Source organism: Marmota monax, unplaced genomic scaffold (assembly GCF_021218885.2).
Source record: "Marmota monax isolate L192 unplaced genomic scaffold, Marmota_monax_Labrador192_F-V1.1 WCK01_AAM20220418_F8-fsc00177, whole genome shotgun sequence".
Taxonomy (NCBI): Eukaryota; Metazoa; Chordata; class Mammalia; order Rodentia; family Sciuridae; genus Marmota; species Marmota monax.
The window spans coordinates 3,878,390-3,889,889 of NW_026694922.1; positions in this window are offsets into that span (position 1 = coordinate 3,878,390).

Sequence of the window (11,500 nt, forward strand, 5' to 3'; positions counted from 1 at the left end):
ATTAGTGTCCAGTTGGTACAGGTGGTCTCTAAGAATTTTCTGAGTGTAACGTACACCCTTGTAAGTGAAAAATTAATTATAAACAATTCATGTTTATTTTCATCTAGTAAAATGATGGCATACCATATTAGGTCATACAAGATATTTTCTGATTTACCAAATATCCATTTGCTTGCTTTGTTATATTTATATAATAAAGTTTACATATATATTTAAATTACTATTATCAGTCAATTTATTCTCATTTACATGAACAAAATATGATTTCAACAATGTATCAGAAATTTTATACAATCACTTGAAATTATTATATTTCAACATTAAAATGTTGTCTTTCTTTACTCAAATAGCAAATAAAGAGCTCAATATTACATCAGCCAACCTACTCAATTATTGTGAAACAAAATAGATTAAAATAAGTATAAATACTAAGGAGCCTTTAATGCAGTTGGTTCATACTTTTTGAGACTCATACAACTGTAAATACTTATAGAAATAGTAAATTACTTTGCTGTAAAATAGCAATACAGAGGGTAGAACAGTTAAATCCAGGAATTGACACACACAGTGAAAGCCACAGAAGTGGTCTGTGAGGGCTGGGATTGTGGCTCAGTGGTAGAGCACTTGCCTACACACATGAGGCACTGGGTTGGATCCTTAGCACCACATAAAAATGAATATATATATATATATATATATATATATATGTGTGTGTGTGTGTGTGTGTGTGTGTGTGTGTATACTGAACTGAAGTGGATTATGAAGGCAGATAATGGGAAGCTATCGTCTTTTTAATTTGTTTGTGCTCCTACTATAGGATTTTATATTTTTTCATTTTATCTTCTTTAACTTTTTCAATTTTATAAGTGATAGTTTAAAAGCCTTTCATTTTAAGATAGGTAATGATCATATTATTTGATAGCTATGAAGCCATAGTATTTCCATATTGAAACTGTTAGGCATAGTGTTTTTTCAGTCTTCAGCTTCCTGATTCTTTCTCTCCCCAGACTTTACTTTATTCAACAATATACACATTCTCCCAACAACAAATTCCCAAGCTCCTCTCTGGTATACATGTATAAATTTGCCTGACAAATTTACAATTAAAACAAAAGAATTTTTTCCTGCTCTTTTGTAATTTCAATATGTCTCTGCCCCTGTGCATGGGATGCTATAGTCTCTTCCCTTCTTAAGCTTTCTTACAATAGTGTTGCACATGCCTTATCATTATTTCACTTACACTACTGAATCACAACTATAAAACTTTTCTTCAATACTTTATTTTGTCATAAATCAAACAAAATATTCCTTTAATTTCATGTGCTTCTCCACATACAAGGGTGTCTGCTCCAACTTTAGATAAATCTCCCTTAGTGAAAAAATTCTCTTTCTTCAATCTCCAATTCATCTGGATAATTTTCTCTGAATCAAATTCAAAATAATATTTTATACCCAAAATGTTCAGGTTCTGTTCAAAGTTACAAATGACTTTAGATGGTCACTAGTCCTTAATGATGATCTTGCCCCAACAGTAGCATAATGACACAAATCAATCACTCCTTATTTTCTGCAATGTTTACTTTGTTTAGATTACAAGATTTAATTCTCTCAAAACTTACTTTCTATATTTTTTTCAACTTTATGGATTGCTTCATATTGAGTTGCAGAATCATTAAAGATAAAAATAATGTGGCACTTTTGAAAAGGATTACGATTTGTTCAAGACAATAAGAGTAGATCATGCCAAATCCCTAATTTAGCAAACATATCTGGGAATCATTAATTAAGGAGCAGACTGTTGATGTCACTTTATGGAAAATCCCTAAGAGGAAAGATCAAGAGTTGGAATATTCTTGCTAAATTAACTCAACAAAGTTCTTTGGGAAAACAGATCAAAGGCTTACACATCAAATATAATATACAAGGAGATTTAGTAACTTGTTCAGATATAAAAGGAATTCAGATGTCAAGGGTGGGTGGATACTTGTTGAAATGGCTTGGGATGATTTTTGTGAAAACTAACCAAGAGAGGCCAAACATTGGACATGGAGAGCAAGGTCAAGGCAAATTCAAAAAGAAAGCCCCTAGGACCCTGAATAATGTTGGATCAAGGTAAGAGTCTTCATCAGATATCACATACTTTTATCAAACTCTGAATTTGGAATTCTCCAGAATTTAATCTTGGGGATCTTCCTCTTCTGTCTATAGTTAACTCCCTAGGTGATCTAATCTAATAGGATGGCTGTCAACACCCTGTATAGTTTTCTAATTCCATTTTAAAATTTCTATCCTAAATGTTTTCCAAAATTCAGATGTGGATATACAACTAGTTGCAGGGCACATATATTCAAATTACTTATAATAATATGTCAAAAATCCTAAAATCTTACCTCTGATTGTTGCCTCTGCCTTTAGTGTTGTAATCTCAAAATAAAAACACATTACATTCCAGGGTTATCTTTATGTTAACCCCCTGGTATTACATCAAGCCCATGTAACCTTCTCTTGAAAATTGACCCAAAGTTTTATAAAACCCAGTGGTTTGATCTAAGTTCATATTACCTTTAGCTCTTCATGGATTATTACATTAGTTACCAACAAATCCTGTTTCCTCTTTTGTCTTCATAACATGTATACTTCATTTGGCAACCAGACCAATTCATGTAAATTGCAAGTCATGTAATATTAATCCCTTGTACAATGCTCTCAAATACTTTTCAGTTTATAATGATTTGTGGAATAAAAACTTCTTACTATGATAGTTGAAGTTTTACCCTATCTATTCTTGACATTATCCTCTATCCTAAACATGTCAGTCAGCATTTGTTACTATAATAAAATATCTGAGGTGGAAAAAAAAGGAGAGGAAATTTATTTAACTCACAGTTTTGGAGGATTAAAGTCCAAGATCAGGAAATCTTATTGATTTGGACTTGGTGAGGATGGTGGATAGTGGTGCATTTTACCAGGCATATTTTGACAGGACTTCATGTGTGGGGAAAATTGTACATTTCCATTGCTATACAGGAACTCGAGAGAGAGAGAGAGAGAGAGAGAGAGAGAGAGAGAGAGAGAGAGAGAGAGAGACAGAATGGCACACTCATGTGCTATGCACTGGGGACCTATAATCACTTTCAATAACAGTCACAATAGTACCTGTAATGGGGCCCTTCCTTCCAAAGGTAACTTCAAATCCCAACAGTGCCAACCTGGGTGCCAAAAATTTAATCACAATAGACCCTTGGTGAACACATCCACCAGACCACACATAAACCAAAGAACTCAGCTAATTTGGATTCCTCTCCCTTTCTTTACATGTGACTAGTGAGCTTTGACCAATTCATGTATACTCCTCCATCTGTGCTTTTGCATTGGTTAATATTTAAAAATTTGTCCCTCAATTTTTAGTAAGACTTAGTTTCTCATTTATATTACATCTTGACTCAAATATCAATTTTTTCAAGATGGAGTCTCCAAATCCCTTGTATAAATAGCTCTATAAAGTGCTGCATAAGTACGTAGGTACTTACTCTGACTTACATTATTCATAGCCCTTATTTCCCTACTAGAATACACAGTAAGTTATAGAATGAATTTTGACTTTATTGTATTCAATGTTAAACTTTCATGATAAGTATTTAATATATGGTTATTGAATTAATACATGTTTCATGCTTCATATGCTTAAAATATACTTTACAATGAAGGAATAAAAAATATAAGTCATATATAAAAGTAATGTTTTTGACATTGGAAAAGAAGCCAGGGTATAAGTTAGTTCTAATTTTACAGACTACAAAATTTTGCATAAATTTCTCAAATTTTGGAGTCGTATCTTCAGTTTTAAAAAGGAATTAATGTATTTTGTATAATGATGAAGATGTGAATTTGGTGTCAACATACCTTATATACAGAGATATGATAAATTGTGGTATAAAGGTGTATTAAGAATTGTAATGCAAAAAATAATAATAATAAGAGAGCTCATGTATAATGGCTTAATTTGGCATGAACATGCTTTATATACAGAGTTACGAAAAATTGTGCTGTGAATAGATAATTATGATTGTAGTGCATTCCACTATTGTCATGTATGTAAGAAATTAAAAAAGAAAAAAGAAAAAGAAAATAATAAAATAGCACACACACTAAAGAAGAAATTAATATGTAACTAATATGAATGTATATATCATAGACCTACCTAAATTAATATGTAAATGGGTATTTCATTTCTGTCAATTTCTAAGGTTTTTATTCATACCCAGATTGAACCTAGGGGCATTTAAACACTGAGTCACATCTCCAGGCTTTTTTTTACATTTTATTGAAGACAGGATCTCACTGAGCTGCTTAGGGCCTCCAAGATTTATTAGTGGTAAGTATGGCAGAAAATAAATTAATGTAACTACACTACAAACTGGAAAAATGACTGACAATTTTCTGTCTGTGCATCTCCTTCTAAATTGCATGCCCTTAAAAAAGTCAGACTGGAGTTCAGTCCTAACATAGGTTAAAGTTTATAGGTTTGAAGAAAAGGAAATAAATGATATGAAATACAGAGAATTTTAATAATTTTCCCAATGTGACACAACAATTAAATAAAGTTAAAAAGTATAAGAAATCATCTTAACTTATGTATTAAAAGTATTTAATTGATTATGTACTTAAAGTATTATAATTTATCTTAGTTTAAGTATTATTAATCATCTTAATTTGTTATGAATAATGAAGTTATGCTCCAAAGCTCATCTCCTTATATTACACAGATTATTAACTCATAGTTGGGCCAGTTAATCAAAGACTTAGTAAGAAAGAATCCCAAGTTATGGCAGATATTGCAGAGAATTAGTTAATTTCTTTTGTGAATATTTCTTTAGAAATAGAGTAAATCCTGGTAATGATCAGCTGGTTGGAGGATGGAGTGGTTACAGTTTGGCAAGAAATTAAGAAAATATAACTGCAGCAACATGCCAAGAGAAAAGCTGAGAGGTATTTTTGAAAAGTCTTTGTCACATACCTGGACACAAGGACTGGTGGAGAAAGACACATGACACCACAAAGTCCAAACAAGGAAAACTGAGGAAATTAGATGGACATGGATGATTCTTATCAGGGTGGGATGATACAGAATAAAAAGGTAAACCCAGTTGAGTTTTGGAGAAGATCCACAGCTTAGTGATCACATAAAAATAGGTAATTATAGAAAACTACCCATGAGAATTGCCACAGGTGATTGCAGACATTTCAACACACTGATAGTAAATAAAAATGTTAGGAAAGGGATTAATTTGATAGAGTTTTGATGGTGAACAATGGTTATTTCCTTTGTGATGCTTTCAACAAGTGCATACATATGACCACATTAACTGAAAACTTTGAATGATAAAATTAAATGATTTGTAATACATCAGGCTATTAATGCTACACATAGATCAGTCTGTGGATACCCATCATCACAGAAAAAGTGTTACCAATTGTTTTTGCTGTACGTATTCACTCTTATAGACACTCACATAAACAGGGCTCAGGCAAGACTACCAACTAATAATCTTGTGGCTGATGTGACAAAAGGGAAGCTGGTGGATCAGGCTCACAAATTATTCAATAGAATCTATTTTCCAACCTGGGCCAATAAACCAATATAACAGCCTACAAGTCCAACATTTGACCAAGACAGTCCTACCTCCAATGAATAAAGAAGCCCAGGATGTGGGCTCTGGATGGATTGGCAGGAGGATATTTAGACATCTAATAGACACTTCATCTTGAATACTGAAATTGTCACTAATTCCTTCTTGAGAAAAAGTAAAACCAGAGATGATTCTGGGCATGGACAGATACCCTCCTATATAAATCTACAAGTCAACCTCTCCAAATGTTGCCTTTAAATTTTTATTGCATTTTCACTTGTACAATATGGTCTATAATGAAGCTAACTTTCCAAAACTATTTTATATTGTAGGATTTTCTTTGAGAAAATACATGAACTCTGTTGTACAAATGAAAACACATGTAGTCTTATTTTATCATCCAATGAAGGAAAAATAATTCACCTATTAATAGGAAACAATTTAATATATTCTCTGTGGAATTATAATTTAATTTTAAGTTTATATGTTTAAGTATAAATGAAAGTGTTTAAAAGAATTAATAGAGATGAAAATATTGACCACCATTAATAGAAAGCATATTTCCCAGTAGAAGTGATGTATAATGATACTATACTAAATATCAAAGATAGAGTTTATATTTGATAATAGATTCACTATAATTCAAATTGAAATGTGGGTCAGGTGAAACTTATTTTATGCATTAAAAAGATAACTATAATAAAACATCAATAGAATTCTTTTTTAAAGCTTTTGCATTTAGCTTTCCATAAATCCTATTATTCAAAAACTAACAAATTGCACTTTAATCTTTAAAAACATGTATGAGAGTTGAAAAAAACTATCCAGACACTGTAGTATTTGCCAAGAATCAAAATATTCTAAATGTAAATTCCAAATCGCTTTTAACTACTAGAAGTTACATCAGCTGTAATTTACCTGGTTTCCCAAAAAGATTTCATAATCATTCAAATGTTTTTAGCAAATATATTTTCTTCTGAGCCATCAAGATATTAATAAAAAAGTAATGCAAAAATGACTTGCATCTAAACGTAAAATCCTTAGCTAGAATATTTTTTGGGAAAAAAAATTAAGCATTGACCTATATAACTGCTTTCCAAATTATGCCTCCCCTCACATAACTATTTTATTTACCCTCATAGAAATTTGGACTAAAATGAGGTTGACATTATGTATTTAGCAGTGTGACTATTGGCTATCTACTTACCTGTTTGGAAATTCTAATTATTTTTCATTAACTATGATATTAATATTCATGTGATTTTTATACTTATTCAAATTGATTAGTAATATGTGCCTATCAGAAATTGAAAAAAGTGTAGTCTTATGCAAATAACTTGCTTTTAATGTCTTTAAGATTAAAACAAAGTAAGATGGTTTACTATTTATTCAGTGGTACACATTACACTTACTAAATGGTACAGTTACATTGATTTTGAGAAAATATTAATATAAATTCAATATGAAATCCACATTTTAAGAAACTTATAGGCTTCATCATTCTATAAAATAATCATTTAGGGTGCTTCTCTTCTTCCCCCAAAATATATCAGTAACAATGTTAATTTTACTATTACCTGAGAAATATATCTCCACTATTGCTGGAGATATATTTGCTAACACACTCAATTATCCAAGTGACACAATGATGAAATTAAATTGGCAATAAATATTAGCCATTATAAAAATAATCAAGATATTTAGTTGAACACAATACCACACAAAAGTGACAATATATTAATATATTAATATACTGACAAAACCTTTTTAAATTTAAACTTGAAGATCTAGCTTCTAATATCTGTATCAAAATTAAGTGTAATATTTACTTAATACAGCTCACAGAAGGCATCTTACACTGGAAAATTAGCATTTTAGAGTACATCGTGGATAAACAACATACTGATTTCTAGTAGTTCCCAAACAAATGATTTTTAATAAAATATTTACCAATTTAGGACTGGAGAAGGTGGTAGTTACATTAATGAAGTCATACTGTTTAGATGTTTTTATCAAAAATCAGCCCCAAGTCCTTTTTCTTTGTACCTGGAGAATTGTTAAACTTTATCTAGACCCTCATGCTTCAAAACAAAGGGATGGGAATAGGATACAAAGGAAAATAAAAATTACATTGGTATTTGTGCTTTAATTACTTAGGTTCAGAAATAATTTCCCATCAGTTGATTTTTGAAATTAAATAGGCTAAAAACATCCAGGAAACAATCATTATCTGTTAAATACCTTAACAATCACTGAAAGATAAACATGTTTAAATAGAGCAGTAGAAATTTAGCTCCTTCTGTCAAAGTATTCAAATAAATAATATTAAGGGCAAACATATTATACTGATACATTGACTGACTTCTTTCTTCTAAAGACTTGCTGTGTCTTTTATCCACTATCTAGACAGATTGAATTGATGGGAAGGAAAAAGTCCCAGTTTGTTCTCACAAAGTGAGTGGAATTACAAAGTGAGTCATTTACTAACATAATGAAATCCTACATATCATAAATCCTGATGTGGTTTTTGTTTTTCTTTCCATTTTCCTAAAAATGATAATGTTCAGATATCATTTAAATAATTTTGAAAGGTTTTTTTCTATTTCTAATTGAACAATGAAAAATGTAAGAAAAGGCTTTTGATCATTCCTTATCTCAAGAGAATGAAACTTCAAATTCATTTAACTGTATTAATATTTTCAACCTATTCTAGCATATTTATGTTTTAGGTTCTTGTTATCTATCATGTGATTTAGAGACCATTATCTGTATAAATGAAAAAGAAAACCCACACACAATAGATTCATTTTCCAATCATCAGGATCTACAGAATGATTTGTGTCCCACTACTATAAGTAGAGTTTCTATAGTCAACATTTTCTTATTTAAATAAGAGTTCTGAAGATAATATAATTAATTTTAAACATAATCTTCACAACTGACCTTATGATTTTTTTTCCTTATTGTTTAAGTGACTGGTCATATTTCTCCACCAACTTTGCCAATTTTAGCACAAAAATTGTGGTAATTATTTAACATTCTTCAAAATGTAAGGTTCTTTTCTCCTCACTCTTGAAATTTATTTTCTTATATATTGTTTCCCTTCATAAAATAAAAATAAATCTTGTTCCTTTAATCTTGGTATGCTCAGTTGCAACTCTTAGCATATTATAAAAAAATAATTGTCCAACATGTTATTTTTTCATATATATTATATATATTACATATAATATAGTATATGTTATATTATATATTATATATTTTTACTATATATTATATTATATTTATTTGCATTACAATTTTAATACACATATATACCACAATTTTTCATCTCTCTGTTTGTATACTCATTAGGTACTAAATGCAAGTTACTATGCTGATTACTTCACATAAAATAGTACTATGGTCTCTGAACAGACAGAGCTAATAATTCAGAGGAAAAAGCAGGAATTAAGATAGCCATGGCTTCTCTGAGGAAAGAACATTTGTTTATCTTGGAATCTGCAGGATGGGAGTATTTGCCATTTCTTGCCTTAAACTGATACCCAGAGCAGAGGCTTCTTGGAGTTGCCTAAAAGTTTACTGGGTTAATTGTAACCATGTAATACAGCATCTAAGTAGTTATTTGTTGAAAAATGAACGATGTAAGCCTCCTTTAAGAATTCGAAAGTTATATTTCAATAAAAATTAAAATGTTTCCTTATAATATGTGAAGCATTGATATTTGAAATGAGTACACAATTGTTTGTGTACGCTTTTTCATTTTTGTAATTTGTGGTTTCTTCTCTCCTTGTAATTAATAAGGGATAAAAATGCATTTGTTATGAAAAATCAAAACCAACCAAACATACTAGTAAACACTTAATCCACCATGATTTATCTTAAATATTTTCAGAAAGATTACTAAGTTTTCTATGACCTTATTTTTCAAGTGACAGAAAATCAAAATTCCAAGTTTCTCTAAAAAGTGAGTTAACAGCTTGATTGTATCAGTAAAGGAAATTTTAGTATAAGTTAAGACTGAAACACTAGCACATTTTTTATCAAGTTAATTTTTTGGTATTTTTGTTTAGACTGCTATATTTTGTACATAAATTAATGCAAGCAAAAAATCTATGCTTTGGAATGATTTTGCTGTTATTACCTTGCTAAATTACTTTAATGACAATTTTATGAAAAAAGGTTTTTCTTTTTACCAGACTTATCCAGGAGTACTAGGTAAATTTAAAATAAAATTTTTAATTAAATTTTTTTGACTATTCTACAAAGGGTATAACTGTAACAAAAGTGCATAAGTAGGGGATGGAGTTGTGGTTCAGTGGTAATGTATTCATCTGGCACAGGTGAGGCAGTGCTTTCTATCCTCAGCACCACACTAAAAATAGTAGATAAATAAAATAAAGGTATTGTGTATCCATCCACAATTTAAAAATATTTTAAAAAGTGTATAAGCATTTCATATAAAACACTTTTCAAAGGTACTGCTAATCATTAGGACTGCAATTGAGTATTCCATTGCCAGTGCCCATGTGTCACCATAGAGTGACTGAAATATGAGCCCTGGAAATTATACTACAGATTTTAGAACATTTTTAGTTTTTTGTCATAATTCAACTGTTATCAGTATGCAAAAATGGTTGCAAATTCTTCTGAAATGCCATGTAATATTAAAAAAAGAAATACACATATATTCCAATAAGAAATCACTAATAGAATATTAACTTCTTTATTTTTTTGAGAAGTAATGTAAGTGTAAAAGTCACACTGGATTTGGGGATTTTTTATTTGTGCTTCTAACTTGTTTTTATCAACCATGATAAAGTTTGCTATTTAGTATTTATTAATATTTTATTATATCAAATTGAAATCCATATTATTATGACTTTTCTGCTAGTATTTTCTGCTATTATGTTCATGTTTGGTCATTGTTTTCAGTCTGTTGAAATTCACTTATTATCAAAAGTAAAATGCAAATCAAAACCACAGTAGAGTTTGCCTCATGCCCTGCACTGCAAATGACAAAAGAAGTTAACAAATGTTGGAAGGAAGATGACAAAGAGAAATACTTTTTGGTAAGTGTTGGTAAGAATGAAAAATGGCAGACACACTATGGAAAACACTATGGATTTTTCTCAAAAAATGAAAACTAAAACTAGCATAAGCACTAATAACCTCCCTTATGGGTTATGTAGTACATCCCAAATATTCAAAATCAGGGTATGGAGAGATATCTGCACTCCCATGTTGACTGCAGCATTATACATAAAAACTGATGAATGGATTCAAAAAGCATACCCCCCACACACCTTTTACATGCATTCAGTAATATCATTCAGTCTATGAAAATGGAAATTTAATCATTTGCAACCACATGGATAAACTTGCAGAATACTATACAAGGCAAAATAAGCCAGTTACAGAAGTGCAAATTGAACTTTCATGAAGTACCTAAAATTGTTGAACTTATAAATGCGGAAATGAGGAAGATGGTGGCCAAGGCCTGATATAGGGGAATAATGAATTGTCTTCAGTGTATACAAAGTGTGTGCTAGATGAGTAACTTCTAAAGATCTGTTGCATGGCATACTACCTATAATTAACAATGCTGAATTCATACTAAAGAACTTTGTTATGAGGATGTATTTCATGTTGAGTGTTTGCCACAAAAAAAGGGCATGAGGACACTTTCAGAGTGATGGACATGCATAAAAATGTGCATTTTATATGTCAATTATGCATCAATAAAACTGTATTATAAATAAATATGGATCAAGTGTCAAAAAAGGATGAAGAGAATCAATGAAGCCTATGCAAGTTTCATAAGAAATGATTACCTATAAAACCTTGATTTCTATTTCTATTCAGAAAAG